Source organism: Vanellus vanellus (assembly GCF_965231255.1).
Source record: "Vanellus vanellus genome assembly, chromosome: 1".
Classification (NCBI taxonomy): Eukaryota; Metazoa; Chordata; class Aves; order Charadriiformes; family Charadriidae; genus Vanellus; species Vanellus vanellus.
The window spans coordinates 101,463,063-101,482,533 of record NC_138905.1 but is presented as its reverse complement, the minus strand read 5'-3'; the positions used below and the strand labels follow the sequence as shown (position 1 = coordinate 101,482,533).

At 41.8% G+C, this 19,471-nt stretch overlaps 1 long non-coding RNA gene across 1 annotated transcript; it reads right to left on the bottom strand.

The window, feature by feature from the left end:
* Positions 1 to 806: 806 nt before the first annotated feature.
* Positions 807 to 19,447, bottom strand: LOC309682584. Its single transcript, XR_014270135.1, has 3 exons — positions 19,437 to 19,447; positions 3,619 to 3,710; positions 807 to 1,048 (listed from the first exon to the last, which is right to left on the bottom strand). It is a non-coding gene; the product is annotated as an uncharacterized lncRNA (long non-coding RNA).
* Positions 19,448 to 19,471: the final 24 nt, after the last annotated feature.

Here is a 19,471-nt window from a genome sequence, read left to right as displayed (position 1 = left end):
AAACGGGGCACAGTGCTCCAGGTGCGGTCTCACCAGTGCCAAATAGAGGGGAAGATCGCTGCTCTCAGCCTGATGGCTGCGCTCCTGCCAACAGCCCAGGATGTGGAGGTTGTTTCTTGCTGTAAGGGCACACTGCTAACATGTCAACTTGCTGTCCGTTGGGATCCCAGGTCTTTTCCTCCAAAGCTGTTTTCTCTGCTGTGGGCCCAGCTCCTGCTTTTGCATGAGATCACCCCAGCACAGGGGCTGAACTCCTGGAGGTACCAGTCAGCCCAATTATCCAGCCTGTTGAGGTCTCTCTGAAAGGCAGCCCTGCCCTCCAGCACAGCAGATGCTCCCCACAACTTGGTGTCATACATTTGCTGAGAGTTCACTGTATCTCATCATCCAGCTTGTAAATATAGAGGTTAAAGAGCATTAGCATCTGTGTCAACCTCTGAAATGCCACTAGCAATCAGCAATCCATTTGTGTCACTGATCCCAGTATTCCAAGTCCAGCAGTCCTGCCAGTTTTCATCCACCTTATCATCCACAGTACAGTCCACATTTCACCAGTTTAGTCACCACAACAACACTACCAGAGATTGTTCCAAAAGCCTTGCTGACATCAAGGTAAGCAACACAGTCACTCGTTTCATTGGAGTAGGCAATCAGGGCATGCATTATTTTCCCCTGGTAAATATGCAATGGCTGTTTCCAGTTATCTTCTTCACATGCCCAGAAATGGCTTCTAGGAGGATTTGCTTCATTATCTACCGTGGGCCTGACGTGAAGCTGAGTAGCCCATAGCTCCCCAAATCCTCCTTCTTCTTGCCTTTCCTGACAAGAGATGTGAAGTTTGCTTTCCTCCAGCAAATAGGAAGCTCACCTGATCCATGACCTTTCCAAGATGATAGACGGCATCCTCCCAACGACATTTGCCAGTTTCTCCAGCAACATCGGATGTAACCTCTCTGGTCCTATGGACTTCTGTATGGCCTTGTGTTCCCCAGCTCTATCTTCTCCTGGGCATAATGTTCCATTCCAACACACTAGCAGACTCTGTGACCTGAGAAAGCAGAGGGCAAACCTTATCAGTAACAATGGAGGCAAAAAAGAAAGCATCAAGTACCTTGTATATTTCCCCTGTCCTTCATCACTAGGTCTTCTGCCCCACTGAGCAGTGGGTTTGTGTTTTCTGTGCTTCACCTGCCTTTTGCTACCAGTGCGGTTACACCACCCTGTGCTGTTGCCCTTCACATCCGTCACTAGTTTCAGCTGCAGCCAAGTTGGGCTTTCCAAGCCCTGTCCCTGCACTCTCAGGCAGCGTCTCTACATTCCTCCTAGCAGCCCATCTCCACTTCTACCTTGCCTACACTGCTTTTGTGCATTTTTGCTCAGTGAGGAGTTCTCTGATCGTTCACGATGACCTTCTGCCATGCCTGCTTGACTTCCTGCCCATTGCAGAGGACTGTTCTGCTTCAAGGACATTGTCCTCAATGATTCTTTTTGCAAACCAAGACACTACATCTTCTAGTCTGCTTATGTGACTTTGGAGGTTATATTTGCATTCTGAGGTGCAATTTAGGCACCATGAAGCCTAATTTCCATTGATTACAAATTTCCATTGAGGAGACTGAAATCTCCCCATTGCCAAAAATCTTTTTTGGCCTTCCCTCTTGCTATTTAGGCCTCGTAATACATTTAAATACCCTCCATACCTAAATCTCGCTTTAAGTCAAGAGGTAATTGCCTCCTAAATGTTTAATTCACCCCTGAAATTAGCAAAGCTTTTGTAATGTTTCCCTCTGTTTAGCAAATATAAGTAAGGCCCAATTCATTGCCCTCATAATTGCTATCATACATCCATCTTCTGGAGAAACCCCTCTTGTTCCTCAGTAAGCAACTTTTTGTTATTAAATTGTTTGAAATTCAGCAACAGCACTACACAATGCATTTTTATTTGCACACTAGCCAAGAAATGATTCAAGAACATAACAGCTTTTCTGAGCTGGATTTAAATTATCATCAATCATTCAATAAACTATAACAAAATTTCCCCTTCCTGCACATTTTGTCGAACACCACTGCATATTTTCCTGACTAAGGCTTATGGTGGCCAAAAGGTATCTCTGAGAAGACTACACTGCCAAACTTGGACATGCAGGACACGGTATGTACTTTAAAGACAAGATTGGGTTTGGAGTTTATCCCCCTCTCCCATTATTTCATTTTTCTTCAACACTGCAGTCTTCACAAGAATGGCTTATCATCATTTTTCAAAATGTATTTTTGACATACTGCTCAAGTAATCACAGCAACCAGTTTTAGCAATTTACTGGCATATATATTTATTTTTCTCACTATTCCTTTGTGTTCCTTTGCTCGGTTTTATCTATAGATTTTTGCTTTTCCCTTTAATGTAATATAGCTCCATAATAGTCTTCTTTCCATGCATATACAATTTTTGTCTGAATTGCCCAGGAATCCTGTGGGCTGAGCAGCAATTCCACACTTACTTGACAAAGACACACCACTCTTCCCCTAGCTAATCCAGAAAACATTCTGCTCCATAAAATGATCAGCAACCAGAGCACAATTAAGTGTGGTTTGCAACAGCCTCGCTGCAGGTAGATGCTGCCAGTACCTATTCTGGAGCTAAGTAGAGGGCAGTGCAGTCCAAGACATCAAGTCTGAGGCCTTTGACAAGCGTTACCCTTATTAAAAGTAATTCTAGCTAATCTTAATATAATGTCAAGTCAGGACAAATGCAGTAATCCTGCACTAACCCCAATTACTGTGTCATTTCAGGGCAAGGTACACTCTTGTTTCATCCTCTTCACATGAAAAAAAGAAAAGCAAGTCATTTATCATTCGTAATTATTTATGATCGTATTATCACAACCTGAGATTTTAAGTATATATATTACATTCAGTTTCCCTGAGCACTTAAATTTAGTACATGGACCTGTTTCTAGCTTACAATTATCAAGTAATACTTCCAGCTTAGGCTCACAAAGTAACAGAAATTATGTTAGCTAACATGGTATAAATCATCCAGGCTAGCATAATGCTTTCCAAAAAGTAACATTTGTGTATTTATATCCTTTGACTAGGTGATGACTAACTACTTCATGGGTACACAAAGGAATCCTGGTCATACCAGTGAAGGAAATATTCTCTGTTCCTAGGTCAGTCGGAGGGTGTATTTTGTTTTAAAGCATTTTGGGGTTTGCCTCTGCCATGCAGGCGTGTTGTGCACAATTTTTACTCTAGTCAGCCTTCCTTGAAAAGAGCTAATTACATAGAGGCATTGGTTTGACTGTGGACATTTTAATTTCCAGCTTCAATATGGTTCTCCTGAGTGTCTTGACACTGTGTATTCTCATTGCATCTTCCAAGACAGTCAGGACTGGACACGAACAACTTGAAGGCAATGTGATAGGCAGGTCAAACACTGCCTGAGTAAGGAGCAGAGCACATGTTGGCAGAGCTCATTCAGCTCCCAGAGCTTGGGGAGAACCCAGGATTCCCAAGTCAGAGATACTGCAGCCAACAATATTATGGGACCATATAACTGAACATTGTGTTGTAATATACATGGGAAACAGGGAAACAAATTAAGCAGTTATACAGGACCTTGATGTAGGGGTTTCCAGGAGCGCAGCCTTAGAGCATCAATGTTCTTTTAACATGTGTGCTAGTATCTCCATGCATATGGCTGTATTTATCTGTGATAAAAAAAATACTTTCATTTTGAGTATCTTATTAAGATATGTTCTTTTTAAAAACAAACAAACAAACAAAAAAAACCCATATTTGTAACACTGTACAACCAGGGTGGGACTTTCAAAAGCAGTCAACAGAATACTCTACTCTTCTTGAAATATGAGGTCTATGTTTGCTTTTATTAAAATTGGTGGCACTGGTTTCCCAGAGAAAATAGTTAGACCAATTAGCTGAGTCATTTAAAATTCCTCCCCTGCAGGACACAGGGAACCATGAACAGCAGCAAGGATGAGACAGTTGAAAAGAAAAGGAAAAAAAAAATATTTCCAGATGTATTGGGTTTGCGTAGCAAGATTTTGGTAGCAGGGGGGGCTGCAGGGGTGGCTTCTGTGAGAAGCTGCTAGAAGCTTCTGCCATGTTCAATAGAGCCAATGCCAGCCGACTCTAGGATGGACCTGCTGCTGACCAAAGCCAAGTCCATCAGCAACGGTGGTGACACCTCTGTGATAAGATATTTAAGAAGGGGGGAACTGTGTGGCAGCAGCCAGAGAAGAGGAGTGAGAATATGCAAGAGCAGCAATTCTGCAGACACCAAGGTCAGTGAAGGAAGCGGAGTTGGTGCTCCAGGTGCCAGAGCAGAGATTGCCCTGCAGCCCATGGTGAAGACCATGGTGAGGCAGGCCGTCCCTCTGCAAGCCCCTGGACGTTAATGGTGAAGCAGATATCCACCTGCAGCCCATCGAGAATCCAACACCAGAGCAGGTGGATGCCCAAAGGAGGCTGTGCCCCTGTGGGAAGCCTGCGCTGGAGCAGGCTCCTGGCAGGACATGTGGCCCTATGGAGGGAGGATCCCATGCTGGAGCAGGTTTGCTGGCAGGACTTGTGACCCCATAGGCACACCAAGCTGTGACATTCTGTTCCTGAAGAGACTGCTCACCATGGAAGGAACACACGTCGGAGAAGTTCATGGACGACTGTCTCCCATGGGAGGGACCCCATGCTGGAGCAGGGGAAGAGTGTGAGGAGTCCTCCCCCTAAGGAGGGAGGGGCGACAGAGACAACATGTCTGACCACAATCCTCATTCTCTGTCCCCCTGTGCCACTTCGGGGAGGAGATAGAGAAAAACAGGAGTAAAGTTAAGCTTGGGAAGAAGGGCAGGGTGGGGGGCAGGTGTTTTAATATTTGATTTTATTTCTCATTAACCTTCTCTGACTTGATTTGTAATTAATTAAATTAATTTCCCCAAGTTGAGTCTGTTTTGCCCGTTGACAGTAACTGGTGAGTGATCTCTCCCTGTCCTCATTTCAACCCTGCCCAGCTGAGGAGGGGAGTGATAAACCAGCTTGGTGGGCACCTGTCGACCAGCCAGGGTCAACCCACCACACCAGACAAGCCCAATTACAATTTTGAAAATATTACTAAGTGAGGAATGGGAGGGAACATAGCAGATTCAATACAGTTGGATCTAAGTAAAGAATTTGACAGACTGCTTTACAATCATCTCGCATAGAAGAACTCATTCAAGTAAGCTTGAATATGGATGTTGAGGTACAGAAAGCCAACTAAAAGGGTAAGGTAATAATAAAGTGTCATGGGGAATTTCCTGGACAGTTTCATTTTTTCAATACATTCTAAACTTTGCCAGCAAAACCTGAGGTTTAAGTGTTTGTTTGACAGCACGGGTAAAGAAGATGAAAATGGAAAGGGCTGAGCAAGATCCAGAATCAACATGGCAGATCAACCATGCAAGAAAATTAAGCAGCACACAGGGTCTGTAAAGCTCTATAAAGATGCAACTGTCATTTATATCATTCTGCTCCTTGTCTTTTTTGTTTGTCTCCTTCAACTGGTACAGCTTGTCTTTTAGACAGTCTTGTCTTTGGAACAAGACTTGTTATTTTGCTATGTGCTTTATTCGGTTCCTAACAAAATAGGTCCCCGAATGGCTGAGATTCCTCACGGTATTACTTCAATATAAATGTTAAACAACAATATTATTGTTATGCTATATAGCTGATCCACATCAAGGGATTTGGAGTTGATTCATTCATCATTGTCAGGCAGGCAGTTTAAATTCCATTCAAGCCCACATGCAACAACCCAAGAATAATGTGATCGCTTTTTAAGGGTATGAAGGGAAAAGGAGTCTTGGGAACCATTTCAAATGAAGGAAGTTCACTTAATAACTGAAGTCAAATTGGAGCTCAACAACTTAATCCATATTACTGTACCTTATTGGCTGCATCTGTGGGTTAGTCAGCGGCTCCATGAGACTTGTCTGCAGGACGTGCCTTAAGCTGGTGTAGGGCACGTGTCTGGCATTCCCGGGGTGAAACACTGAGGACAGAGCAGCCTGTGCTCTCCTGGACCTACTGCCACGTGCCTAAGCCGTGATGCTATGGACAGGTTCTAGGCAGACGAGATGAGAGTCATTCCCAAAGGGAGAGACGCGGAGTCTCCTGCCACTGCAAGTCAGTGAGATTTTGTAGGCAGCTGGCACTTGGAGACATTAGGTGTTGGATTTTGGATTCTTCACAGGCCGCTCCTGAGACCTTCCTGCCTTACAACTCAGCAGCAGCCATCAGGCCCAACACAGCAACAGGAGTATTGCCTTGCCAGACGGGACCTCAGGAGGCAACATCTAATTAAAGCATATTTGTCTGGGAAACAAAATATTGAGCTCTGTAATAGCCTCGCTGATTCCTCAGCCATCCAGCAGATGAAGACTGAAAAATTTTATAGAGAAGACTTTCTTTGGTGTATGGACGGTCTTCCTACACTCACAGTAAAGACTCTGTGCTTCTCTGATCTCAGCAATCCATTTCCTCCCCTGAAAGAACATGTATAACTAAACTTTTCTTATGCTTCTTTGGATTATTTCCAACTCAAGTAATCTTTCAGGCAGTCCTTCTGCTTTACCCAGTCATCATACTTCTACGTGAAGCGGCACGCCTACCATCAAAATCAAATGCATATAACTGCATTAGGCTCCAACACAACCACCAGACCTAAAACTGAATTACAGATTACAGGCAGTCTGAAGCAAGAACACAGATCTTGATTTGGCTCCAATTTCACTCGAGGCCTCTTACCTAAGTATTCACCATGGCAGGCGAGCAACACAATGCAAACCTTGGAATATATTAGCCAATGACAAATACAACAATGAAACTTAGTTCCTCTCCATGACAGTGCACTTCAAAAAGGGTACCAGAGAGAAGCAATTTTGGAATACATCTTTTCTTTCGATACAGATTAGTGGAGTACCTTAGTATGGCAGTCAGGGACCCAAGGCAATTTAACTGGATGAGATACAAATCCAAGGTCTTGACCATCTATGTTCAGCGAAAAACCCAAGGGATTTTTGCAAGTTTGAGCATTTGGCCTGTGTTTTCTTTACATGCAAAATTAGATGGAATTCCGAGCATCTGATTTGCACTGTATGTCTCATTTAGAAAACTGTATTGACTGCATTCCAGGTCAAAAAGTAACTATGCAAAAGCTGGTGCACTGTTCATGAAATTCTTCACAAGGTAATTCTTCACAAGGAAAGGCATGACAAATACAGCTTGAGATACCACTAGGAATTGGGATGTCATTTGGAAACTCATTTTTTAGTGATAGTTTAGTATAAAAAATAAAGTTAGGAAAGTTACAGTTCAAAGCATGAGTTCAAAACGCGCTGTTTTCTCTGTATGGTACAATGAATTTGATTTAGGAAAGCATTTTTGCTTCTTTAAAAAAAATAAATAAGAATTCTCCTCGCTCTACAGAGACCGTATCATCAAGGGTTTTTTTCCATTTTAAATAACAGCTGTGGGGTCAACAAACATTCCCCATAGAAAAATATTTTCTTTTATTTCTAATTGCTGTGCTTGCTCGCTAGTTGCCTTCACTTAAGAAAGTGCAGCAGCTAAGCACTCAGCAGTCCGTGAACTCCTGCATCTTTCACGTTGCGTGCCGGGGTACCCAAGGGAAGGAAAGCAACCCTCTCAAATGTCTAACAAATGCACTGGACTTGAAAGAGACACGGGTGTTGTCATTGGCCTCTGGAATCAGCTTGCCAGCAATGGGGGTGGGAGGAGGAGGAGGAGAGAGAAAAGCACAAGGAAAGGGAGAGAGAGAGAGGGAGGCAGAACACGCTGTACCATAACTCAGTGTCACAAGAAATGAAACCGTGCCGTGTTTGTTTACTAACAAAGATGTCAAATGCTTGTTTGATGCTTGGGAATTTTCATATTCACTTCAGGGATCCGACTACATTTTGTCTTATCAGTGAGGAGTTTGCTCAGGGCTTAGGGGCGCAAATTTTTCTTTTTTTCTTTTTTTGCTTTGTTTGTCTTTCGTTTTGCTGACTTATGCTTAAAAACAGAAATACACCCACAAAATTATTATTAATAAAGGCACAATATCTTTCAAAGTGGCCTGAGAGAGTTCTCCTGACAGCTACGTGCAAGCTCTGCATGTTTCAGATGCCAATACAGAAAGCGAGACCCCACAAGATGGGCAGTGCGGCTGGGGTATCGCACTCCTTCTCCATTGCAAGAAGCACACTGGAAGTGAAGTGGTTCAATCTTTCTGCTGAGGCACACATTTCGGGCAGGGTTGTAAAGCTATTGGGTAATGAGAGGAGGCGGAGAACAACAATATTAAGATAATCAATTCCCAGCAGTTAGCCAAACCTTTGAAAATCTCTGTCCAAATCTTTTTTCAGATTCATGTGTCCTTCCTTATCTTTTTTTTTCACACAGTTTCTCTTACCACAGGGAAACTCTGAATGAGAAAAGGAGGACTACCCTGGAGTCACTGCTGCAAATATCCTGACAACAGATTTTCTGTACTCCTCTCATTGACCTCAGTATTTGCATCAGAGTAAAATGCAAGAGGCCAGGGAGGTTTCTACAGCCCCTGCATTTATCTGCTACATCCCCATGGATGCTTGGTTTTTAACGCAAATGCTGCATGTGTTTATGCAGCATTGCTAGATGGGCTGCTGGTCTTCAGCTGCTACCATTAGAATTAGTATAAAATATACTTCCACATTTTCCATTCAACTGGGAGTTCTCCTTCATGCAAATAATGCTAAAAAAAAAGGATATTAACTGGTGAGAGCTAGATTATCAACAAGCTTTTGCTGTTTTATTAGTAATTATAGACAGTAGAAATAATGCAGGATGCAGGAACTAACACCACCGAAGCTGTAATAAACTAAGTATAAATTTCATAGTAACTTCTGAGGCTGATATTCATTAAACACTATTTGACTTACTGATAACACACTAGACTATTTAGATCATATAGTACACTTTGATATTTTCACCAGCCACCTCCATAGCACTGGGGAGGCAAAGAGCGCTATTTACTAGAAGACATTTTACCAAAAAAAACTCCCCTACCCCACATCTCACAGTGGAACACATTATTTCTCGTCTATATCCCGAAAAAAATAAAAAGGCTTTCCTGATTCCTTGCTGTTTACTGATGCTTTGAAGAGAAACCCAAAACAATGCAAAAGAGCACAACCAGAAAAAACGACAGTTTTCTTGCTATCAACCCCTTTGAAAGGCTGATCTTTTTTGGCCAGACGTGCTTTTTACTCCTGCTTCAGACCCTTTCTTGTTCTTTTTTTTTTGTTCTTTTTTCAGATTTTTTTCAGCCTGTGGCTGAAACACCACCACTGTCCCTCACTGTAATCACGGTAAATTGCAGCTCAAAACAGCAGCTAGGGAGGGTAAACCCCGACCATCACCGCCCTGAACGGGAGTCTTAGTTCCTCTCAGTCCACAAGAGTTCGCAACGTTCATTTGACTACTGTGTGCCATCATGTGGCCAACGGCGGGAGCACCCAAACATCACAAACCTTAGCTCCGGTCCGCAATTTTAAACACGAGATGAAAGCGAGATAGAAAGAGAGCCGACTGCAGAAATGCGCTCATTGGGGCATCTCTCTCCAGCAGGAGCTCAGGATTCCACAAGCGACGTTGCCTCTCCTATTCCTTCACGGCTGCTAGCGAGCCCAATGAGGGTTATAATCTTTGCACCCCTGGTACGTATAGTGCTGCCACAAAAATAAAACCCTAATGTGTCTTCAGAAGGTCCCGCATTTCTAGTAGATGCCACCGTATCCTTGCAAATCAGAGGAGCTCAATCCTGCTTTGGTGCTGCGGAGAAGGTGCTGACTGACCACCGCACCAAATGAATCAAGCTGATGAGCTGTCGGGAGCAAATCGCCAAGGGCCCAACACAGAGAGGTCACCTTTACACATAACAGCACAAGAAAATTACAATTTCAAAAACATTTAGACGCTTAGGCTAAAAAAGCAAATCCAGCCATTTTCACGAGCGTTGCTTAACACAATTTCATGGCCTCGCAGCCTTGCTGAGTGGCATTTTCTACACCTTTCTCTGCACAAGGCTAAGGTGAGTGATTAAAGCTGGCAGAGCTGACTCCCCCCCAAACACAGGGGCTCGAGCTGCACGGTGCTTAAAGGCAAAGCATCCGATGTTACCAAAAACTGACGGGCACGAGTCGGTCCTTGAGCACTCACCAGGCAGGCTGCCCTGACCACCAACACAAACTGTGCCGTGGTTCGGGGATGAGCAACTGCCGCGTCACCTCTCCTCAATTCATGTATATAAATATTGGAGGCTGTAAAGTAAGGCTTGTATGAGAGAATTAAATGAAATACAAACAGCCTATCATACCCTGCAGAATGAACGAGCCGAGCTTAACTTAAACATTTATTCATAGAGCTTAAAGGCAGACAAGACCATTACAATCATTTTGAATGACCTCCTGTGTACCACACGCCACTAAATTTTAGCCAGTTACCAATGAAACAAGCCCAATAACTTTTGTACAGCCAAAGGATGTTTTCCAGAGAGACACCGAGACTTGATTTCAAAAAACAGCAACTCAGAGCCCAAACATTTCCCTTGTGAGTTTGTACTAGTGACGTTACAACACACAGTTAAAACAATGACTCATGACTATGTTTGAGTTTGTCTGACATCAGCTTCCAGCCACGGATCTGCTGTGTCTTCCTGTGTTAATTTGAAGAGCCCATTAGTGCCCAGTATTTTCTCTCCTCAAAGGCACTTTTACATTTTGCAATCAAGTCATCTCACAGTCATCTTTTTGGTACCTACACAGACTGAACTGATTTTGTATTTCTCATTGCTAAAAGCCTTCTCCATTCTCTGGATGGCTTTGGATTCTGTTTTCTACAGTGGCCATAATTTTTAGTATTGGATCCCAAAATACAATTTTTCTACAACTAAGGAAAGTGCTCAACAGAGTTTTTGCCAACGCACTGCACAGAGATCCTTTCTTTCCTCCTTCTCCTTAATTCCTCAACAGCCCCAGATCTCAGCAGGCCTTTTTGACACAACCTGGCATTGGAGGTTTAAAATTCTTGCCCGATGCCAACACCTAAGCCCTTTCTTACTTGTAAGGATATAATTCCCCATTTCAAAGCTACCACCTCCATCCACAGTTTCTAAATCTGTGGCACTTTAAGTTGGGCTGAATGAAAATCTGTATTGTTTGAATGTGACTTTTGTGTGTGTGGAGCCCAGCTTGTCAGTGATCTAGATCTGCAAGGCTGCCATTTGTCCTCAACATTATTTAACATTTGGATGCCCTTTGTGTCAGCAACAAGTTTTACGAGCCTTAAAGTGCATTTACTTTCAGATGATGGGTGAGGATGTTGAATAGTATCGGCCTGGTATGGGCCATTAAGATGCACCAATAGCACCACAATGGTTTTGGGTAATGGCTTCTCATTGACAACTACTGCCGCATCTGGCAAGTTCCCAATGAATTAAAGGCATTGACAAACCCAAAGGGTGCTACATCTTTAAGCAACCGTGATATTACATCAAACTCTATATCAATGTCTAAGTCTATTATATCTTCATGGATATCAAGGAAGTCCTTAATCAAAAAGCCATAAATCTGATTGACATTCTTCAAAAGCTCACCTCTACTAGCATTTACTTCTATTTAAATCTATCAATTTTTTATTAAATCAAGTATGCATTGTTTTCCCAATACTGAGTTGGAGATAGACGTCATGCTAACATGAATTTTACTTATCTGTATCACCAAATTCATCTTGAAATAGGAATTCTGTAATTTCCCCAGTAATCCAAAACGTATAGCGAATAGAAAATATGATTTCATGTAACCCTTCCACATCCTTGATAAAAGGCACCTTAAATCAGCAAACCTGGGTGTTAATCTCTCAGAGACACTTTTCAACAACCTCCTCAAAATTATCACAGTGTCTGCAGGGCTCAGCTGTGCCCGGTAGAACAGGTCTCTACTGTTTCCCTGATTTTATTTCTAAGTCTTTAAAATTTCTGTAGACATTAACCTGTAAAACACTGTTGTCATGGCATGGTTTTCTCCTGGAAAGCACTTTCCCATCTTCTACACTTCCTAACATCTTTCTTTGATCACTTTGACTGTCATGTGTCCTTCTTCCATCTGTTGTATGTTAGTATCTCCTCTTACTCCAGAACAGGCTTTTATCTGAAATTATTATGCTTTAGTGCAGAATTGAGAGTTCTTAACTGTTTAAGAGGTTTTTTTAACAGCAAGTGTTGATTCACTGCTTTCCACTATATTTTCCTTTCAAATTTCCATCTATTTCTCCTCAGCTTTGGGAAATCAGCCCCCTAGGAAGGCCGGGGTAGATGCTACCATTCAAACAGCTCCACTTTCCTTTTTCAGTTTCCATAGGCAATAATTAGTAGTGCCTATGTGTTTGCCATCTAATAGGCTAAAGATTAATATTTTTTTAATGTATCATTCTTAAGTACAAAAATGCTGTTACTGGGTCCTGAGTGCAACACATATGATATAGAAAAATTTAAAAATCTAGTATTTCAGAAATTCTAACAAAATTTCACTACTGGCTGCATGACGCAGTAAGTATACGTCTCTCAAATTGAAATTGCCTATAAACTGCCTGTAGTGCAGACAGATGCTTAAACGGTCATGCATGGTATTCTGTAAGCTGACTTAGTTACCTGAAGGGGAGAATATCCTCTTCCTCACTTCAAGTTTTGCTAGAGAGAACATGGCTGAGTATGCATTCAAGATGACTACACTTCCAGCTTACCAGCCACGCTACAAAAATTATATCAACTCCATACTATTTCTGAACGGACCATAGTCGGACATTTTAACAGGCATTATCCCAGTTTGCAGCAATGCCAGATAGATCAGATTCCAATACCCACTCATTACACATCATCAGGGCTTCAACAACTGGGCACAACAAATATAAAATACACCTTATTAACTACAGTAGTCCAGGACTTTGGGTTTAGCGCAGCAGATGTCAGTCCCAAGAGGGAGACCAGGTGTGGTTTATGTACCCTCTCCAACATTGAGACCTTTGAAGCCGCTCTAAGTTATGCTGGTAGCTTGGCTCTGCCACTGCTCATGCTCCAAGCATTCCTGAGACCGAGTGACACAAAATAGCTGAATGGACTCAGATGACCGTCAAAGGACCTTGAACCAGGCAGTTAGACAGCGTGTACAGCCTTCTCCCTCCTCTGAAGCATAAGTAATCACCAGAGGAGAGAGACCATGACAACATAACAGAGAATTTATCTCTGCTAGCACAGAAACCCTTTTTTCTTAAATACAAAAAATAAAATTTACACAAACTGGACTAGATGATCTCTAGAGGTCCTTTCCAACTCTGAAAACTCCGTGAACTCCGTGAAACCACTGACCAACAGGGCTATGAGCTGTACAGCACTGGTCATCAGATACAGGCTTAGTCAAAAGAAAGTGAGATTCAGAGAAAAAGAATTCCAGAGCTGGAGACCTTTATCTTCCTAATGAAAATCCATGCAAACCTCAGCTGAGCTCAGTTGTTGAAGCGGTGCATGGCAAGACAAACCACTTCTGCTCAGTGAAAACTCAAGTTGTTTTGTAAAATATTGACTTGCTATCTTGAATTTCTTCTAAAAGCGATTTGTAATTTGATGCTGTTGTCAGAGACAAGATACAATATCATCGTTGGGAATAGCATTAACAATCTGCTGAAAACTGGCAGAAAGTGCATGTCTTAACATTATTTGCAAGAAAAGTACTTTTACACGGGATAATAACAATTAATTCTGCAGGTCAAGTTAAAAAAAAAAAAAATCAGCAACAGCCATTGAGTTACCAGATACAGAATTAAAAACAAACAAATAAATAAGTAAATAAGAATTTATTGACCCAGACCATGTTTCAAGAAGCAGCTGGAGAACCCAACAACGTATTTCAGTCACAAGCTCCTTGGACAAGAGCAGTAAAATTGCCTCAACTTTAAACTACCTTATCATTTCATTCAGTTATCATTAATTTGAAACAAATCACTCACCTGCCCACAGATTTAAACAACGTTTGTTTAAGTTAAGAAGGGGGCAGAAGTGAACTGATGCCATTGTTGTTCCATCTTTGACAGAAGGGAGCTATACCACAGAATCAGAGAAACCTATCCCAGAGCCACCTGGGACACCAGCAATAAAAGAAATGCTGGATTCACATGCAGAGGAGAAAATAGCATCAGTTTAAGGAAAGAATCTGCCTAACCCACATGGATTTTGAAAGTAGCACGTAAAAATAAGAACTCCCTAACCAAGAAATATGCCCTTCCCATAAGTAACCATAAGTAATACTTCAGCTACAAAGAAAAGGCTACAAAACTCAGGAACTACAATTAACGTGTACTACTTTTGTTTTATTCAAGTGCTCCTAAAAAAATGGCAGCTTGCCAGCAGATTAACGTACTGCAAAAGAATAAAAGGTGGCCTCACAAGGAAGGACGTGTTGTCTGTTCAGTGAAGGAGCAAAATTTTACCTTATATGAAGAAAAATGCAACTGGCAGCAAATTTAATATGTGCCCAGCTCAGATGGTGGCACAGGTTTATAGGACAACAAAGCTAGAAGGGACCTTAAGAAGTCATTGACTTCATCCCACCCAGATGAACGTAGAACCATTATATTTAGGCTTTCCAAAGTGTTCTTTACAAATCTCCTGCAATGGAAGAGCAAAAACCTCCTTAGATAATTTGCTCCATAAACCTCAACATTAAAAAAACAACGCTCCCTCCTCCCCCCAAAACCAGCCCATACAAGCAAGCTTTGGCCTAGTGTGCAAAACAATCTTTCTTGAAGCAGTATAAATCCCATCGCTTCCTGTGCTGTCTACCGTGAGTACAAAGAACAGACTACTACTTTCATCTTCATAGATGCTTTTTATATATTTAAAGACTTAATGTGGCCTCACCCTTTCCTTCCTTTAAGGTAAAGAAACTTAGCACCATTCCATGACAGGCTAACATTCAAGCATTTGTTTAAGTTCTATCCTAAATAACGATGGTGTTGCAACCTGGGGTTAAGAGAGGCAAGCATCCAATTTCCACACTGAAGATCAAAACTTGAAATATCTCCAAAACCTCAGGGAATGAAACACAAAAGCCAGGAATATTATATTACATTTATTGAAGTATTGAGTTTGATCTGCCGTCACATATTTAACCAGTCAGTTCCTGCTGCTGTTACCTTCCATACAAAGTCACAGAAACCAATCTTTCAATCAGAAAAGTCTAACGCAATGAAGACTCATCCTGCACTTAATTGAATCAACTACCTGGAAACTTGTCCTAGACTGAAGAAAAAAATCTTTTGCATTTCTGTTAAGATTCAGCATAGCAGGTTACAATACTTTCACAACATATCCAATTTTGAGTGTGATTTTTGTCCATGAACTATCCTACATTTGTCATCTGTCACAGGTCATTTAGCTCAGACAGGATGATAATAATAGGAGGAAGATGCAGAGAAAAAAAAATGCTTACGAGTTATCATGGTGACAGTGAAGGACAGAACACATGTTGGTTTTGTTTCCTCTGTTACCATAAGGTACTTCTCCAGACTTTGTGAGGTTTAGGATATTTCAGTGCACTTTCGTTACAGGTAAGGGAGGTGGCACCATGGCCATTCCCACACTGTATTCTTCTCAACCTTCTCAATCATATATAGCTATGGCTGACCGCTGAATCTATATCAAACTTATTCATAAAAATAACGGACAGCCTTTTCCATGTTCTAGTATACAATTAATCTTATAAAGGCATACATTTTAAATTGTTATGTACAAATACTGAATGTTTAATCGCTTTTATTGTGAAGCATTAAAACTTAAAAGAAAGCAGTGAACTGTAAATGAGGAGTCTCCAGGAACAGAACTCTGTAGCATTTGTATTTTCAGTTTTCCTTTCCTGTAGCTATTTTTTATCTCTAGATCTCTCTTCTGGGCAATCAATGAAAGGCTTTCACATATATTTTAATGTCTTCCTCGAAACTTTGTAGTGTGCATTACCTTACCGTATGCTGTTGCCTGCATTATTGTCATAACTTACTCTGCTGTAGTAGATGGCAAATTATCCCTCAATGCCTTGTGTGAAGAAGTAAAAAAAAAAAAAAAAAAATCAAATAGCAACAAGTTGCTCTCTTGTACCTGGAGAGGAATTTCCTGCAAGTGGGGAGACACAACCCCATGCACCAGCATAGACCTGGGGCCAACCAACTGGAAAGCAGCTTGGCAGAAAAGAACCTAGGGGTCCTGGTGGGCTCCAAATTGAACACGAGCCAGCAACATGACCTTGCAGCAAAGAAAGTTAATGAAATCATGGGCTACATTAGGAAGAGTGTTGTCAGCAGTCTGAGGGAGGTGATCGTTCCCCTCTACTCAGCACTGGTGATGCCTCACCTGGAGTACTTTGTTCAGTTCTGCACTCTCCAGTAAAAACGAGATATGGGGCTATTGGAGAGAGTCCAGTGAAGGGTCACTAAGATGATTAAGCAACTGGAGCACCTGCAGTATTATGAGGAAAAGCCAAGACGTCTGGGACTGCCCAGCCTGAAGAAGAGAAGGCTAAGGGGAGAACTTATCAATGAGTATAAATACCTGAATCATAGAACCACTTAGGTTGGAAAAGACCTTTGAGATCATTGAGTCCAACCATAAACCTAACCCTGTCAAGTCCACCACTAAACCATGTCTCTAAGGGCTGCATCTACATGTCTTTTATATACCTCCAGGGATGGTGACTCAACCACCTCCCTGGGCAGCCTGTTCCAGTGCTTGACAACCCTTTAAGTGAAGAATTTTTTCCTAATATCCAATCTAAACCTCCCCCGGTGCAACTTGAGGCTGTTTCCCCTCATTTCTCACTTGTTGTTTACACCACCCTGAAGGGAGAGTGTAACAAAGACTGAGCCAGGCTCTTGTGAGTGGTGGCCAGTGACAGGACAAGAGGCAATGGGCACAAACTGAAATACAGGAGGTGCCATCTGAACATCAGGATACACTTTTTTACTGTGAAGGTGACCAAACACTGGCACAGGTTGCCCAAAGAGGTTGTGGAGTGTCCCACCTTGGAGGCACTCAAAAGCCATCTGGACATGGTCCTGGGAAGCCTGCTGTAGATGGTCCTGCTTGAGCAGAGGCTTTGAACTAGGCGCCCTCAATCTCAACAGTTCTGAGCTAATGTTCTCTTGTTGCTGAATTATTTGGAATGCCATGGCAATTCTGTATAAAAGGGTAGAAAGCTGCTAACTCTGGTAACTGTTCTGTAACCATCAGCAGGGTGTGGACGTTTAAATTCTAATTGAAATAATAATAACACAAGCCTAGAGATCCAAGGAGATAACAACAAGCCCATTTCCAGCTAAATCAGGAAGCACAATATTTGATTCACCTCACTGGGCGTGTCAGTGTAATATTCCATCTTGTTTAGGAGCTGTGTGCAGGAGCAATTGTCAGGACAAAAGTATTGCCCTAGCAGAGGAACTGCCATATCACCTCATCTCTGAAGACAGTCACTCCCAGAAAGCACAAGACATTCCATAACAAACATAATTTCACAAGAATATAAACCTGTGGGGAAATTTCTTCCTAAACACAAGCTATTGCAAATTGGCTTGTGATCTAAAGCATGAGGGTATATATCCTTTAGACTCCTACTTCACTGCAAACTGTTGCCCTTCCCATCAACGAAGAAACTAGAACAGAGTAAGTCAATTAGCAGAGTCCCTCCACCTGGTTGCTGGATTCAGCATGCATTCGTTTTGGAGAATACAAAAGTTATATACAAATGGAGATGGTTGTGCATCTTCATCCGCTCTGCATATCTGGGGACGTGTTCCTTTCCTGATACAAATCTAAGCAAAGAGAAGCATTTTCATGACTGGGATCAACATCCATGCATATTATATACAAACATTTTTCATTAGTTCTTTTTTTCTCTTTGCATGATCAACGATATTTTAAAATTACTTCAGTTAAGAGTACAGCTACTTTGCCTGCTGTAAAGCTCTTGGGAGATTTGTTTTGGTCATCGAAATTGGCCAGCTTTACAGGTGACCTCATATGAAGCATTTTGAGGTAAGAGTAAGAGCTACCCTATATGAATCCCCTAAGGTCTTACAGTAAGTCATATCTGACATCTCATTTGTCATCCTGAAATCCTGAGAACAGAAGACAAATGGACCTCAAAGTTGAAGGGAATCCTTCAGACAGAAATCACTTAAAAAGTAATAAGTTAATAAAGCGTAGAGACGTTTATGCAGAGTAGTCATTGGGCTCATGGGCTGGGATTTTGCTCAGACCTCTTTAAATAACTTCCTAGATAAAGAAGAGAATTTAATTTTCCTGATAAAATTAGACCAATTAATCAGACAGCACAGCAAAGGATATATTTCCCTTCTATAAGGGGAAAACCAGCTAAGTTATGATAAAGAATTTATTAGCAAGAAGAGTTCTCCTTAGACTTCCTTGGGAAATGAAGGGCAAGCCAATAGTAAAATATTTTAAAGCTCATTGTGGGCTTTTGGAGCACTGGTGAAATGTGCACCATCTATCAAGATTATTAAGATGAAACTATTAACCCTCTGACAGTTTAATAACCATTCTTTATGTTATAATAACACAGGGCCCCTTTGGGATCAGAGTTCCAATTTTGGAGGCAGTGTCCATCATTTGTCAAGGAAATTGAACCTTTGTGTTGAGCAAAAACAGCAACAGGACCAGCCTCCCCCACCTTTTCCTCCCTAAACTATCCAACCTTGCAGCTTCAGGTCCAGCCTTATCCCTTTTTACAGGCCTCTTCCCGTAAGCAGAGCCGTTTGGTCTGCACACTTCTTGAGGGATCATAAATCACTTGACTACAGGAACAAATCAGAAAAGAGCATTAACAAAGTTTGGTCTCGCAAATCCGAACGCTCCTGCAGCTCATGAGGCTTTAGACCTTTCATAGCATTGACGTGTTAGGGTACCAGGCAAATGCTAAATCCCGGGTGACTTGTATCGGTTACCCTTTCCAGTTACACCGTAACGAGGCATGGTGTGCAAAACAACCCCTTAGCACAGCAGCTGGAAAAAGAACTTCTAGCTGCATACGCTTCTGCGGTGATGCATTGCAGTGCTGTAAACAGCTGACTATATCACCGGGCTAAGATTATATTGTCAGGAGGAACAGTTTAGAACAGTTTAGATCATGCTGGTTTACTTTTAAAAACTATTTCAAACAGAGTCTGGATACTGAGCTAAGAAGAAAAAAAAAAAAAAAACAACCAACCAAACAAAAACACCTGTAGTTTTGCTCAAAGACTATACTCTAGCATTTAGATCATACCTTTTTTTTTCCTCTTACCTCTTCGGAATTCAGGTTCTGTGTCACAGTGTACC